The sequence below is a fragment of the Brassica rapa genome, chromosome A08 (assembly GCF_000309985.2).
Source record: "Brassica rapa cultivar Chiifu-401-42 chromosome A08, CAAS_Brap_v3.01, whole genome shotgun sequence".
NCBI classification, from domain to species: Eukaryota; Viridiplantae; Streptophyta; class Magnoliopsida; order Brassicales; family Brassicaceae; genus Brassica; species Brassica rapa.
In genome coordinates this window covers 16,397,679-16,414,279 of record NC_024802.2, presented here as the reverse complement: position 1 = coordinate 16,414,279, position 16,601 = coordinate 16,397,679, and the positions used below count along the sequence as shown (strand labels likewise).

Genomic DNA, 16,601 nt, shown 5'->3' with positions numbered 1-16,601 from the left:
ACCTCGTATTTTCTAAATAACAATATATTGAAGAATTTTTAGAGTTTGATAAAATTATTGGAGAGCTATTTTTTTTAATAAAAAGATTATTGATGGACTTAACTAATATATTCTTCGTCAAACAAAATTAGTAAAAGATTATCGATGGACTTAACTAAGAAAGTTGACGTGGATCGTTTCATTGGCTTTGGTTTGCATTTGTTTTTAGCACTAACCAAGAGAAGTTAGGTCACCCATATGTGCAAATTAGTAAAAGCGTGGGCGCGAAGGAGAACTGGATAAATCACAATTTGGTTAAATTCGCTTTGACTGGTTAATTTAACCATTAATTTATAACCACTATTGTAATATCACGATATTAAAAGTTATGTTAGTGTGAAAATTCGTATCAAAGGTTTTACTTATGCACATGAATAGCTGGAAAAACAATGTTGTAAATTGAATGATTGATTACTGAAAAACATTGTAGTACAAATATGATTGATCACGATACATATAAGAAAATTTGACGATTTGTAAGATTCTGTAAAAACTTATTAGCTTTTAAAAATAGCAAAGAAAAACAAATGTAAAATTTAGGGTATCTCCAATGAAACTTTATTTTTTACTCTATAATTTATACAAAAATAAAGTAATTTTATTATAATGTAATTTTGTTTTAATGGTGTTATTCTATAATAGAGTTATTATATTATAAAGTGAAATACATAAGAATGTTATTATATTATAAAGTGAAATATAGAAAAATGTCACTTTTTTACTTTAAATATAAAGTAAAATATGACATTTTTTTATACTTCACTCTTTATTGGAGTAAAAATTACATTATAATAGAATTATTTTATTTTATCGTAAATTATAAAGAGAAAAATAGAGTTTTATTAGAGATGATCTTACTAGAGAGAGATGACCAAAAAATGCGAAAACAACTGATTGAATTGATATATAAAAGGTTAGAGTGAATTGGATTTTCTAACTACATCCAAACCAAACCAAATAACCCAAAAGTTTTTTACTAATCACAAAACAAATAAGTTTTGAGGTGTTAGATTATACTTTATAGTCATCATTCAACAAGGAAATAATACGTAACATAAATCCATTTACACAAATAAGTTTGCTTCTCATGGTATCGGTTCCGACGGCCAGACAAGTCTCCTATGGGGGAAAGGTGTGGCAAACTCATTAACAAGTCGGCAGCTGTATTTAACATTGTTTAACAATTAGTATTTTAGACTCAATGTGTCAACACAAGAAAAAATCAAGACTCATGATTAAAGGATCCAATATTTATTTTCTCAACAAAGACACAATATCTAGAAGACTAGAACTTTCAAAGGAATGACGAGAAGACGAATTAGTAGTTGGACTGACCGATAAGATAATTTAATGTTTAAGGCGATCTCCAATAACCACACATCTTGACTGTTTTTGTTTTATCTTTTTTTTTTTGGTGTAAGTTTTTGTTTTATCTTATTTGTTTTTTTCCAATAATTTAAATGTCATTCCATTATGTTTTGGGTGTGTTCTATATATGACATGCACAATCATATAAAATAATCACATTAATTGTAGGATAGAAAATAGAGTGAAAAAAGAGAGAAAGATTGAACGTGAAAAATATAAAAATCAAAGACTAAGTTTTAAAATTAAATATATTATTTATAAAATATATAAATTTGTTTTCAGATATGAAACACAAATTAAAATATTTCACATTATTGTTTAAATGCTATCTAATGTAAACAATATTTTATGATAATTTTATTTTTATGAAAATATTAATTTTTAATTATTAATAAATTAAAATGTAGTAGTTTTTACAAAAAAAAATCAAAATTCATTTTTCTTCATAAAAGCTCACAAAAGTTGGGTTTTTGGTTTTTCTTCATAAATTGGTTACACTTTTCAAAAACTAGTTTTTCTAAATTTTAGAGAATCTATTAATTGAAAATCTTGATTGGCAATTCAAATGGTTTTTACAAAAACAAAAGCAAAAACAAAAACCAAAAACTTGATCGGATGAAAAATAGTTTCTACAAAAACAAAAACCAAAAACTAAAGCAAAAACGAGAAACAATCAACCTCATATAACGAGGAATTAAATATTAAATTTTAATAATTTTTTTGTCACTTTAAATTTTTGAAAGTATAAATTTTGACAACAAATAAAGTGTTTTTGGGTGGAAATCTTTTTTAAAAAATATTCTGTTGAAGAACAGACAAAGATCTGTAAAAAGTCGGGGGAAATATTTTATTCTCAAGGCAGTTTATGATTGTATATTTTTCAAATATACATGTTAGCTATATACCTTCATTTTAAATGAAGAATTCGTTAAGTTATAGGTAACCTGATTTTAAATGAGGAATATAGATATCTATCTATTGACTTCTAAAAAGTGTTGGGCAAATTAAACCAAAAAATGAATGTGAAAGGAGAATAAAGGCAAAAGGGGTAAAAGATGTTATATCTATCTTATTAAAACAAAAATATTTTAAGTTTTTGGTTAAAAACATATATAACATTTAAAAAAATATTGTTGTTTGTAATATGGATAACAGTAAGTTAGCAAAAAAAAAAAAGATTTATACTATTAAAAAAATTGGAAGTTATATTAAAAAGTAATGGGTTTATGTTACTTGATATACATATTCAAATCAAAATAATAATTTAAAATTGATTTATATCAAAAAATCATTCAAAAATATACATATATTCAAAATTTGATTTTTACTAACATATTTTTCAATAACCATTATAAAAATATTTTCAATATACATAAGAAAAATACAATACAAAGCTCATTTTCAAACACCAACTTTAATTATGGTTTTTATATTTCACATTAAATTTTTTAAAAAAAAATAATATATGTGATTATTTATATCATTGTACGTATAAAATATTATTAATTATAAGAAAATTATTTTATGGTACATATAAAATATGATTAATTATATGATAACACATATTTTTGTAATCTCTGATACCACATACATGATATATAATAGTGATTAGGTGTAGGCGTTCGAATTTATTTTCGGGTATGTTTGGGATTTCGTGTTCAGTTTAGATCTTTGAGGATTCGGTTCGGATTTGGATAACCAATTTAAATTGGTTGGTTTAAATATTTGGATAGAGAATTAATAATTATATTTTTGGAGTTTTGAGTATATTTTAACTATTCTAGATATTTACGTTTGATTATTTGTATATATTTTCAAGTATTTAAACGAACTTAAAAGTATCATATATATTATGTATGTTTTATATATATTAAATCTAAAAATAATTAATATATATAAGTATATAAATCTATTTTGAATACCTAAGATACTTCGGTTCGGATCAGATTAGGTTGCATTTCTTCAAATACCATAATTTTGAGTAATTTGGATATTTAATCAATTTCGGTTATGATTTAGTACTACTTATTTGAATTGGGTTCGGTTTGATTCTTCGAATTCGAGTTTTTTGCCCAACTTTAACTAGTGACCTAAAAAATAAATAGTATCATATTTCTTAAAAAAATACACACCTTGAAGCACGAATCAAAATCTAGTTATACAATTATAATACGATGTGCATACTAAAAATATTTAAATAACGATGTGACCAGAATTTGTAAAATATCGGATGGGTCTAGATGCTTGGAAGACAATAAAGAACAATAGGTTTGGATTAATCAACACCTCATCCACCGCAAAATCATTAAATATGTATAGTATACATTTGCTTATAACAAAAGTAGGTCTGGGCATTCGGGATCCCAATCGGGTTTTGGTTTTATCCAATCGGGTTTTGGTTTTTCGGGTTTATAAAAATCAGTCCCATTTGGATTATATGAAAGTTCGGTTCGGGACTGGTTCGGTTTCTATCGGGTTCGGGTCAGGGTTAGTAAATCTTCAAAGAACCGGTACAACCCAATATACTTTCGGGTTAGGGTCCCAATCGGTTTTTCGGTTTAAAAGTACCTGATTTTTACCTATTTTATAACCAAAACATGAGTAAAATCGGTTCTTCAGTTTTAAAATATCTGATTTGTACCTATTTTGTAACCAAAACTTAAGTAAAATCGATTCAAAAATAAGGAACATCAACTGTGATCATTCAAAATCAAACGAAAAGTAAATATATTTACTGATAAAAAGAAAACCAAATAAATAAAAGCATAAAACGAAAAACCAAGTTCTCATGAAATGAGAAACATTGTTTAAAGAAAACAAAATCAAAATCTAAATACTTCAAGATTCAACGGCCATCTTTAACCATCAACCTTCATGTAATAGAACCACCAATCTTCATGTAATACATAACTATTTTAGATGTTCAATATTTGTTAGTGTATTTTGGATACATATTAGAAATTGAGATCATGTTTGATACAAGATCTTTTCGAGGTTTTGAATGTTTCGAGTTCTATTGGATATCCATTTAGATTCAGGTTCGGTTCGGATGATACCCATAACCCGAAATACCACAAAACAAGACCCATTCGGTATTTACGTCGGGTTCGGATCGGTTCGGATTCATTTTTATCAGATCGGATTCGGTTCGGGTTTTCGGGTTCGGTTTATTTGCCCAGCCCTAAACAAAAGTATTAATAACCAAATTGGAATAAAAGAGTTGAAAACGACTAGGAGGGAAGATGGCAAAAGGGTGAGAATAAAAATGGTGGTCGTCTTAGTTCACAAAACAAATGGTGGTTTAACACTTACCATACTTTCTTAGTGGTTCAACTCTTTTTATATATCTGTATTAATTAAATATTTTAATTATATAAAGTAGTATAATGTTCCAAAGATATAATTTACATAATATATATTCAAAATTTTATTATAATAATATTAGGATTATTATATTTTATTAGTTTATAGAGTTATTAACTTACATTTAAATTTTATAAGAAAACAGAGTTACAAAAATTATGTAAATTTTATAATATTTCTATACATTATTAAAATTTAGAAATTTGAGTTTCATTTTATTTTTTATATATTTAGTGTATATAAAATATTTTTCCTAAAATTTATATGTAATTTTGATATAATTTTACCAAATATTATCAAAATAAAGGTGTTATAAAAATATAGATGAACTCCTTTATGAAAATTAAAATAATACAATTTTTTTATATTTATATAAAATTATATATAAAATCTGTTCATTTGTAATTTTAGTAGGACCATATATTGACATAGGATTTTGTTTAAAAATATTATTTTATTATTTTACCAATTTATGTCATATTTTGGATTAGTTAATTCAAAATTAAAAATATATATTAATTTATCATCTTTATTAATTTATTCAATATTAATTTATAGATTTTTTGTATTACGTATTTTTTTTCAAAAACTCTGAATCTCTGATTGCTCTAATCTAATACGTCTATTTTCTCCCACTGATGCACTCAAGAACTCGTAATTTATTCATATCTATTTAACAGGATTATTATTTCTTCATAACGAATGATATATATTCTTAAAGTAGACTTTTGATGTCTCAGACTCCATGATTGTTTCTTTACAGTATCTACTTGTGTGACAGAATATTTACTTTTATTCCTGTTAATCATGCAGTTCTTTTATCCTGTGAATTCATGTGGCTATTCATTTATTTATATTTTTGTAAACTGTCTTTTATTAAGGTCCAATAGACCGAATTTACAAACATACAAACCTAAGATTAATATAGTCGGCCCATTACGAAACCTAAACACAGAAGATCACGATTGCGGCATGTGCGACATTCCTCTATATTACATTCTATTATAATGTAACTCTATTATAGAGTAAACTATTGGAGCAAATTTAACTTTATAATAAAATTACTCTATTTTAATATAAAATATATAGGAAAAATTAATGTTTCATTGAAGATGCTCTAATCGCCACCGATTCACCAAAAACTTCTCATCACTTGCTAGATATTGATCCAAGAAAAACTTCAAAGAGAATCAAATTCAGCACCTTGTCGAATCACTTTCCTATACGGAAAGCTCCGCCTCATCTTCGGTTTTGATCTTTTGGGAAACTCCACTTGAGCTGAGGCGAAGATTGATTCCTATCCAGAATCAAGAACAAAGCTTTCTAACAAAATGGAAAAGACTCTTGGAGATCTTACGGGATACATATGAAATAAATAAAAAAGATAAAGTTTTAAGAACACATCAAAAATCGCCAAACGAAAACTGAAAATCCGATAACCAGAAGTTAAAATTGCCTAAGCGAAACAAAACAAATTGATCTATTGATCAAAGAAAAGATTTATACATCAAAAAACATAAGACAAATCTCTCACTTTTTCTCTCGGTGAAAAGTAGAAGTCTCTGAATAGGGAAAAAAAGGAGAAAGAAAAGAAAAAAATAAATCTGGCTATTCATTTAAATAATCAAAAAACATTTCCTTATTTTTCCCAAATATGGTTGAATTATTCGCATTCGTTTACATTTAAGGCCTCGAGGATATTATTCTTTATGATCTTTTAACTTTTAAAACATAACTCATATGTTAAAAAAAAGGGAAAACTGTTTTTTTAGAGCAAAAAAATAGTAACTATGTCCCTTTAGACTAATCTATATTTTGTGTCATATTTTCCTATAACACCCTTTAATATTTTTGAAAATAAATTTAATAAATAGTTTTACAAACAAAAAAAAATTGGAAAAATAGTAACTTTTGATAAAATACCTATATGAACTTAGTGATATTTTTTCCAGTTATAAAAAAGTTAAAATTATAATTTTCATATTATGTTCTAAATAAAGTAGAAATGACATTCTACGAAGTAGAAAACGAAATCCACTTTTTTCATTGAATCTACAATGTTTAGAATACGTGATCTACGTAAATAGGAGTATTCTAAAAATATTTAGAATACACATTCCGCGCTTAACCTATCGTTCTAAAATCTTTAGAAATCAAAATCTACACATTAATATAAATCTAAAACACGTAGAAACCGACTTCTACAGATTTACTATAAATCTAAAACATGTAGAAATCAAAATCTAAACATTACTATAATTCTAAAAAACTATGGAAACCGATTTCTACATATTAGTTGTATTCTACGGATAAGAAATCAGTTCCTAAAAATATGGAAACAAAATATTTGGGAATATTCACTTTTATATTTTGAAAAAAAAAACGATTTTTTTTAAAAAAAAATAAAAAAACGAAAAAGGAACAAAAAAATAAAAAAAACGAAAAAGGAATAAAAAATTACAATTGTAAGGGCATTACTGCCATTTTGAAAAAAATTAGTCTAATGGGACATAAAGTAGTATAGATTAGTATAAAGGGACATAGTTACCATTTTTTTGCTCTAAAAAAACAATTTTCCCTAAAAAAAATTACTTAAAATACACTAAGTTAGATACCGATTTTCGAAAAATAGACTCAATTATTCAAAACTTAGGATTTAATATTAGTGAGTAAAATTGAGTTTATAAATTTTATAAATAACTTTTAAATATTTAGAAATGATTTAAGAGGATTAGTTTTATCTTTTTCATAATAAATTAAAACATTTAGGAAATACTTATTATTTAAAAGTAAATTTAAAAATAGTATCAAATTTGAGGTAAAATTAGAATTTTCTCTAAAAATCTTAAATATGAAAAGTTAATAATTCTTCATAAAAAAACAAAGGAAGAGTCTCTGTTTTAGATGCTTTTCAATTAGTCAACACAAAAAAAAGTTAACAAAATAAAATAGAATTTGTATGGTCTATTAACTGTGCAAAATATCTCTATAATATTGTTTGAGAAGTCAGTTTCTCACGTGTCGCTCTCACGTTAATTCTAACAACGGTTATTTACAATTGTATCCTGAATGAATCAAATATGTCTAATTATCATTATTAAATATTCTATTTTTTCCTTTTCCTTATTTTATTTAGGTTTCTTTTTTTTTCAGATAACCTTAGAATAAATAACATTTATAAAATTTTGACCAAAAAAAAAAAAACATTTATAAAATTTAAAAACGAAAATAGATTTTTTTATGTAATGTGATTTATAAAAAGGAAAGTTCACAAAATAATCTTCTATTCAAAAGATATATATTATTGTCAACTAAAATTATTTAAAATAAAAATAAAATATTAATAAATTACTATAATATATTTACTTTAGAAATATTTATACATGTGCATGAGCACGGTGAAATCATCTAGTATATGTTAAATATCACGATTTTAATATAAACATTATAGAGAAATTTTTTAGGATAGACCTAAAATTTTTTTTCATAAATATAGACTTAAAAATAAAAATGACCTAAATAGACTTAAATATTTTATCAAAAGAAGTAAATATACACTTATACTCCTAGGGTTAATTAATCTATACATTATGGTTTATAGTTAAGGTGGGGTGTAGGGTTTAGGGTTTAGGGTTTAGGGTTTAAGGTTTAGGGTTTAAAGTCTAGAGTTTAGAGTTTAGGGTTTAGAGTGTAGTAGTGGGATTTTAGGGATATGATTTCAAATTTTTAAAAATTTAAAAAGTTTAAAATTTTTAAAATAAAAATGTTATTTTGGTCATTTTAGTTTTTGAATTCTATTTTTGTGGAAAAAACTTAAAAATGTCTAGTTTGGTCATTATATTTATTGCCTTTATTTACAAAAACAAAATGATATACAAGTTGAATGATTTTCTTTCCATAATAGTTTTTCTTGCCCTCTGGGTTTTCTTAATTAATACTCCTTCCGTTTTTTTATATTTGACGTTTTCAATTTTCTATGTAAAATTTATTACTAATTAATGTTAGATGACTAATGTTATTATAGTTTCTATTTTATTATTAGTTAAATTATAGTTAGGTTAACAATTAATAATGTTTTTGTTTAAAAAATTAAATGTTTTTTAATCTATGTGTACAATCCTAAAGCGTCAAATATAAAAAAAAAACTGAAGGAGTAGTAGTAGTAAAAACATTGTCGACAAAAATGTACGATAACATCGTAATATTCCTTCTGACATTCTGCAAAGAATCATTAAGACAGAAATCCATCTCGGATACCTATATATAATTCAGGATTATATTCTGATTGATACAGATAATACCACACCGTCAATTTTGGTGGCTTTGTTAAAATCTAAAGCTATGATTGACGGATCTTTTTTTGTCATTGTTATTATATCCGAGTAGATACTTGAAATGGGATTATAGCAAATAAAGAAGCATAATCCATGATTTGACAAACGCCCACAATTATAGTATAAACTAAAAGGAAAAGAATAGAAAAGTATGAAGACACGAAAAGCAACATGTCTGGTTGGCCGTAGAGCCGCGGAGGTGGCAAAAAAGGATAGACAAATCCTTCTATCATCATGTTTTAAACGAAAGTATACGTTATTTTTCATATTGTTATATTTTTCTTGTTGATTTTCTTCTTCGTTTATTCTTATGTACTCTATTAGTCATGTGTTCCTCCTTTTCATGAATAATATATATAAATTATTCTGTTAGTTTGATATTGACTTTACTTATAGAGCGGCAAACTCATGTTTTTCAATTAGTATCGTTACTAATTTTAAAATTTAGCAAACTGCTTTTATATAACCTTTTCACTGTTTTACTAATATATCCTGATAGTATTCAATTTTTAAATAAAATATTTTTACTGTCGTCGAATAAAAAATTATAGAAAAAGGAAAAGAGCCAAAATTTTCAAATCAGTTGAACAAAACTTAAATACATCATATCCGATTTACCATTTCAATCAGATAATTTTGTTGTTATTAAATAAACATTTATAGAAAAAGGAAAAGAGCCAAATAAAATCATATCAAATCTTTTCAAACCAAGTTAAATCGATACCAAAACTGGTCCTAATACCAAAATTCTGCATGCATATATATACCTAAATGTGCAAGCAACGTAATTATTTTAAAGCTTATCGGCTCTTTCATAAAAACTTATGTGAGAAAAAAGTAATGAATAATGATTAAATTGATTGTAAAATGTTTCATCTCTCTTCATTCAACTGATATTCTACGCTATGGTGATTGAATGAACAAACAAAAAAAAACTAATATACTAGGCTACTATAATTTATTTTGAACTCAATTATACAAATAAGGCACATACGATTTTTAAATTGTTGGGTTGTAATATATTCACTCTGTCTCTAAAAAGATAAATGTTTTAAAATAAAAATTATTTTTTAAATGCATGTATAAAGTTTTATATGAGATTTTTATTAGTTAATATTGGTAAATCGCAAACTTCACAAAGATTAATTGTACTTTTTCAAACACTATTGTTTTAGAATTACGGGAAATTTATAAATACAAAAAAATATAAGTTTATTAAAATTTATAATATGTTATTATTATGTGTAAAAAAATACAAACATACATCTTTCAAAAACAAAGAAGTATATATTTAGTAAAAAGGGTAAGCCACTGTAGTGGATTAGTGACTATGATTCGAAAGAGTAATATACATTTAGGGAAAATAATAACTCGATGTTTCATGTCTTTTTTCACTACTCAAAAACAAACATATAATACATTTAGGGAAAATACAAACATACATCTTTCAAAAACAAAGAAGTATACATTTTTGATCGTGAATCAAAAGATTTGCAAAGGCAAGCCATGATGCAAGCTTTGTCTACTAAATATATATAGTTTTACACTACTAAAGGTCTTTGTTTGCATGAGTGTGCGTATATGTGTGTATGGTTGAAAGCAAGTTAAAAGAGAGAGAGAGAGGTAAGATAAAAAGATGATTTTTCTTTTCTCTTTTGATTCGGCATAGTAAAGTTGGTGCGTCAACCACGCGTTAGTGGTCGGGTGGTACATGGCGTTTTAGCATCTCTAAATAAGCTGAGTTTAAATATGTTACTACTCAATTTACTTTAACGTGTAGTCACGCAGATATAAAATCATATTTTGGATTCTATTTAAATACTCAAAAAGAAGATTCATCCATAGACTACACATCTTCTTAAAGATTAATATGTTTTTCGGTCCGGAATTCTCTCAGATTAAACAAAAAAAAAGTTGGTATGTCTCTTCGCATCTTCGTCCTTCTAGTCTCTTATCATCACCAAGTCTTCCCATTTTGTTAGGTATCACAATCTTTCCTTCGTTTTTATAAATACGCCCCCTGATATATAATATATACGAACTTTATGTTTTTGTTTTGCTTACTCATGAAATTGTCATTAAAAATATATATAAGCATTACATAGTGGAAATTTGAACTATATCTGAATGTTTTAGTTAGCACGATTATTTTCTGCGTCATTTTCATAAATCTAATATGTCTTCAAATTGTTTGATATTTTACAGATAATCTTCATGTTAATTGTCAAATAAATATTTGTAATCAAACTATTGGTGTATATAACCACTACAAATTTTCGTTTTGATTGATGGTGGTTATAGACTTATAGTTAGATTCTTAGATAGTTTTAGCTTTTTTTTTAATATATGTTAAATTAATTTAGAGCAAAAAAATTGTTTATACAATAGTTGTGACTTAACCAAGTCGTTTCGGTCTAGTGGTAAAGGAGCTACGGTTGAAGTTTCTACCATGGATTCGATTTCTCTTGGCCATCCATTGATTCCTTAAGTGGCACGAAAACCCAGATTTCTATGGATCTCGTATTGATTAGTCATTAGGACTAAAAAACTTTTAAGATCACACCACAATTATCAAAAAAGAAACAATAGTTGTGACTGATACTGAACTTTTTTTAAATAAAAAGATTGAACAGATAGAGATCGGTGGTTGAGATGGTTATCGTGAAGCGCACCATTTTGTATGGGTTCCTTTTCATCTCTCAGAACGAAGAGATTATGTTGTGTACCATCATATCAACGTTGTGAACAGTAGCCAGAACCGGCTCAACACTGTTAGAGGTCTTAAGGCAAAAAAAAATAATTTATCCTTTAAAATTTATGTACATATAATGTTTAAAATATTTTTTAAAGTTCAATCAGTAATATTTTTTTATATTTTGTAATGAAAATAAAATTATACACATATCAAATAATTTTGAGCTCTTTTCAATTTTATTTATTATATTTATAAATTTTTTATATATAAAAATATAGATTTTTAAAAAAAAATTGGCTATTTAATTATTATTATACGGGGGACACGGACTAGCGGAGGCATAACAAGGGTTACCATTTATTTGTTTAAATTTCATCAAATTTGAAAAGGAAAATACAAGTAAATTTTTTTATCATATAGGTCCTTTGACCACCCTAATTACACGCTAGCTTCACCACTGGTTGGGAGTAATTTGAGCTGCTGGTATAAAGGGTGACTTGAAAAGTTTAGCGGATAAAGAAGAGAAGGACACTATCTTGAGCCTTATCAACCAATATTTGTAGAATCTTATTCCATTTTGTCGTTTATTCCATGCCCATTAACTTTCGACAAAGGTTACATTGGAAAAATAGGTGATCTAGTGTCTCTAATGAAGCGTTGCCTAGAATACAAGAAGCATCTGTCTGAGTATTCTAACTCTTCATCTTGGTTACTGTAGTCAAGATTCTATTTTATCATCAATCCAATCACCACTCAGGGGCGAAGCCACTTAGTGGATAGGGGGTGCACAGGCACCCATAATTTTTTGATAAATTAGTGTAATCGTTAAAGAATTTTGAGTGTGCACCCATTATAATATATGATTATGCACCCATTAACATTTACATTTAGTCCAAAGGTAAATAAGAAAAAAGAAAATATAGTTTAGCCCATTAAAATTAAAACTTGTTCTGAAGCCCAATTATATTGTCTTTACTTTTTACTAAAAACCCTAACTATTCGTTCAATTTTTTTAATCGCTTACTTCTCATAAAACCTGCAAGTACGAACCATCAATTCGACAGAATTTTCTTCTATTGTCTACCATACAAAACTGGTAACTAATTTTTTTTTTTTTGTTAGTGTTTTGAGTTGTTCCAATAATTATTTAAATATCATATAGATTTTTGTTTTAGTCGTAAAAGTCCAAAAGTCATAGAAAGTGGTTTTACTCTTGACGACTGGGTTAATGCCTTGATGTTTTGCAGGTTTTACATAGTTGTAATGTATATTATTATATAGGTTTCAAAAATCATGTTTTTATATTCCACGGTTGATTTATATTATGTTTTCAGTTTTGATTAGATTTTTTCATCGATGAAAAATAGTTTGTTACTTAATCAACTTTGATGTTATTTATTTACTAAATGTAATTTATATTTATACATTTTTATATTTTGTAGATTAATCAATGGAACGGTACTACAAAAAAGCATCAGTTTCACCATCTGATAATACCTCACCATATGATAATATCGACGATTTACCATGGGATCCTGCTAAAAGAAAAAGTATCAAAGATTATCACGCAAACCAAGTAGATGAGGTAAGACGCAAATACCTTCTTAGAGGTCCGTGTCAACCACTTGGTCATAACTTTGAAAAGAAACTCATAAGTGGTAAAATGAGACGATTCAATCCAGCTTGGTTTGAATTGTATGGGAATTGGCTAGAGTATAGTGTATCGGAGGAAAAGGCTTATTGTTTGTGTTGCTACTTGTTTAGAGACGATGGATATTCTGGATTTGTGAAAGATAGATTCTCGAGTTGGAATAAGCCTGACAGGTTATCTTTTCATGTTGGAGACTTTAACAGCTCTCACAATAATGCTGTGAAGAAATGTGATGATTTGATGAATCAAGGTCAGTCCATAGTACATGCTCTGTATAAGAAGACTACTGCCATGAAAAATGAGTATCGTATCAGGCTAAATGCTTCGATTGATGTTTCTAGATACTTATTGCGACAAGGATTAGCTTTTCGGGGCCACAGAGAAGGAGAAGGGTCTTCTAACAAAGGAAACTTTTTAGAACTTCTGAAATACACAGCTGATCACAATGAAGTTATAAAAAAAGTTGTTTTGGAGAATGCTCCAGGAAATAACAAGATGGTTTCTTCAGAGATTCAAAAGGATATTGTAAACGCTTTTGCAGAAGAAGTAGTGAAATCAGTTATAGAAGAAATTGATAATGGAGTGTTTGGTCTATTAGTAGATGAATCTGCTGATGTGTCTGACAAAGAACAAATGGGGGTTGTTTTTCGATTTGTTGATAAAAATGGAGCAGTCAAAGAAAGGTTCGTTGGAGTTGTCCATGTGAAAGAGACTTCTTCTTTATCTTTGAAACATGCTATTGATGAGTTGTTTGCTAAGTATGGATTGAGCTTGAAAAAAGTGAGAGGACAAGGTTATGATGGAGCTAGCAATATGAAAGGAGAGTTCAATGGGCTGCGATCATTGATTTTTAGGGAAAACAACTCAGCGTATTATGTTCATTGTTTTGCTCATCAACTTCAGTTGGTTGTAGTAGCTGTGGCGAAAAAGATATTTGATATTGCTGATTTCTTTGATATGGTTTCTACATTACTGAATGTAGTTGGAGCTTCTTGCAAACGAATGTGGTTCGGGAACGTTATCGAGAGGAGATAAATGCTGGAATTGCTAGTGGTGACATTAACACTGGCAAAGGACTGAATCAAGAAATTTCTTTTCAAAGGCCAGGAACTACTAGGTGGGGTTCTCATTATAAAACGCTGCTGCGATTGGTTGGGTTGTTTTCTACTATTATTAAAGTTCTTGAGTATATTGAAGTGGAAGGCGCTGATGACTCTAAGAGACGCCAAGCATATGGTCTTCTCAAGTACGTTCAGACCTTTGATTGTGTGTTCTATATGCATCTGATGTTACTAATTTTGGGAATATGTGAGAATCTATCGATGGCTTTGCAAAACAAAGATCAAGACATTTTAAATGCTATGTCACTGGTAGAATCTACTAAGCGGGAGTTATAGAGAGTAAGAGATGATGGATGGGATTCACTTATGCTGACAGTTTCTTCTTTTTGTAAGAAACATGATACTGAAATGCTCAATATGGATGAAGGTTTTATCGATTCTAGGAAGCCAAGGAAAAAAACCAACATAACTAATATGCATCATTACAAGGTTAATTGCTTCAATGCAGCTTTGGATTTGCAACTTCAGGAGTTCAACGATCGTTTTACTGAGGTAAACACTGAGCTGCTTACTTGTATGGCTTCCTTAAATCCTGTTGGTGCTTTTCGTGGATTTGACAAGTCAAAATTGGTGAAGTTGGCAAAGTTCTATCCAGATGACTTTAGTTTTATGGAGTGTATATCTCTTGAGCAGCAACTTGGTATTTTCATCGACAATGTAAGACATGATCAACGATTTAAAGATCTGAAAATTCTTGGAGATCTTGCTCTTATGATGGTAGAAACACAGAAGCATATTGCACATCCTTTGGTTTATAGGCTTTTGAAGTTGGTTTTGACGTTGCCGGTTGCTACTGCAAGTGTTGAAAGATGTTTCTCTGCAATGAAGTTAGTGAAGACAGCTCTACGAAATCGAATGGGAGATCATTTTTTAAGTGATTATCTCATTTGTTTCATCGAAAAAGAATTGCTTGACGATGTCACGAATGAAGAAGTGTTGATCCGATTTCAAGCAGTGAGTGAAAGAAGAATGCATTTATAAAATGTTGTTTTAATATTTTATTTTAATATTTTCAGAATATTTTATTTTATTGTTTTCAGAATATTTTATTTAATATTTATTTATGCTGGTGCACCCATACTAAAAATTTTCTGGCTTCGCCCCTGTCACCACTCATGTTTTTTTTTCTTTTTCACTATCATAAATTGTATTTCAGACAAGAACATCATATTTGGGGTAGCTTGCGTGAACCATACTCCCTTGTACCACCGGACTGGTTGGTTGCTTTCGCGAGTAAGCTACCATGTATGTTTTGTTTTAAATTTTAGGCTTAAATAAGCTGCCATTTAGAAATTGTTTTACGTTTATCTAATGTTAAATTTTTTTGTAAAAAAAAGGAAGGGGGTAAAAAGACAAAGCCCATTAGGTAAAACAATATATGCATAATGAACTAGTTTCATCCCCTTGTTGCTGTTTGGGATCAGAGTCTGTATGCGGACGTTTATATTTTAATAGAAAGTCTCCCGTGTTGGAAAAAAAAAAACTAGCTAGTATTCTAGCACGTAACATGAACGGAAGCCATTCCAATAGAAACACAGTACAGTTTTGTCCTTTCGCAACCCGAGATTTATAAGATAAATGGGTCCGTCTTAGCAAAAAATATATATCTTGGTCTTGACTCTTGACTAGGGGTGGGCACTTTACCCGATATCCGAAGTGGCACCCGAACCCGATCCGAAAAATCCGAACCGAAATCCGAACCGAAGTAGCAAAATACCCGAACGGGTATTGAATAAGGAGAGATTGGATACCCGAACCCGAACGGATAATACCCGAACCCGAATGGATATCCGAAGATAACCGAACATATGTATAATTAACCTTATATTTCTAGTTTATATCTCTCATTTTATATAAAATATTTATATTGATACTACATATACTTTAAGTTCATATGATATACATACAATTACGGAAAAAAATGATTTGCTACTCACTTAAAATGCATGTCAAGTTTTTTATTTCAAAAATTAGCAAAACATTACATCCAAAATTAAAAAAAAATAACTAAATTAATGCATTTTTAGTTT

The 16,601-nt window shown here is 27.9% G+C and overlaps 1 protein-coding gene and 1 pseudogene across 1 annotated transcript in view; one reads left to right on the top strand and one right to left on the bottom strand.

The window, feature by feature from the left end:
• Positions 1 to 16,601, bottom strand: part of LOC103835100 (probable disease resistance protein RPP1) — a 531,820-nt gene that overhangs the window by 310,845 nt on the left and 204,374 nt on the right. The window lies entirely within an intron of this gene.
• On the top strand, positions 7,305 to 16,315 carry LOC117127272 (annotated as a pseudogene).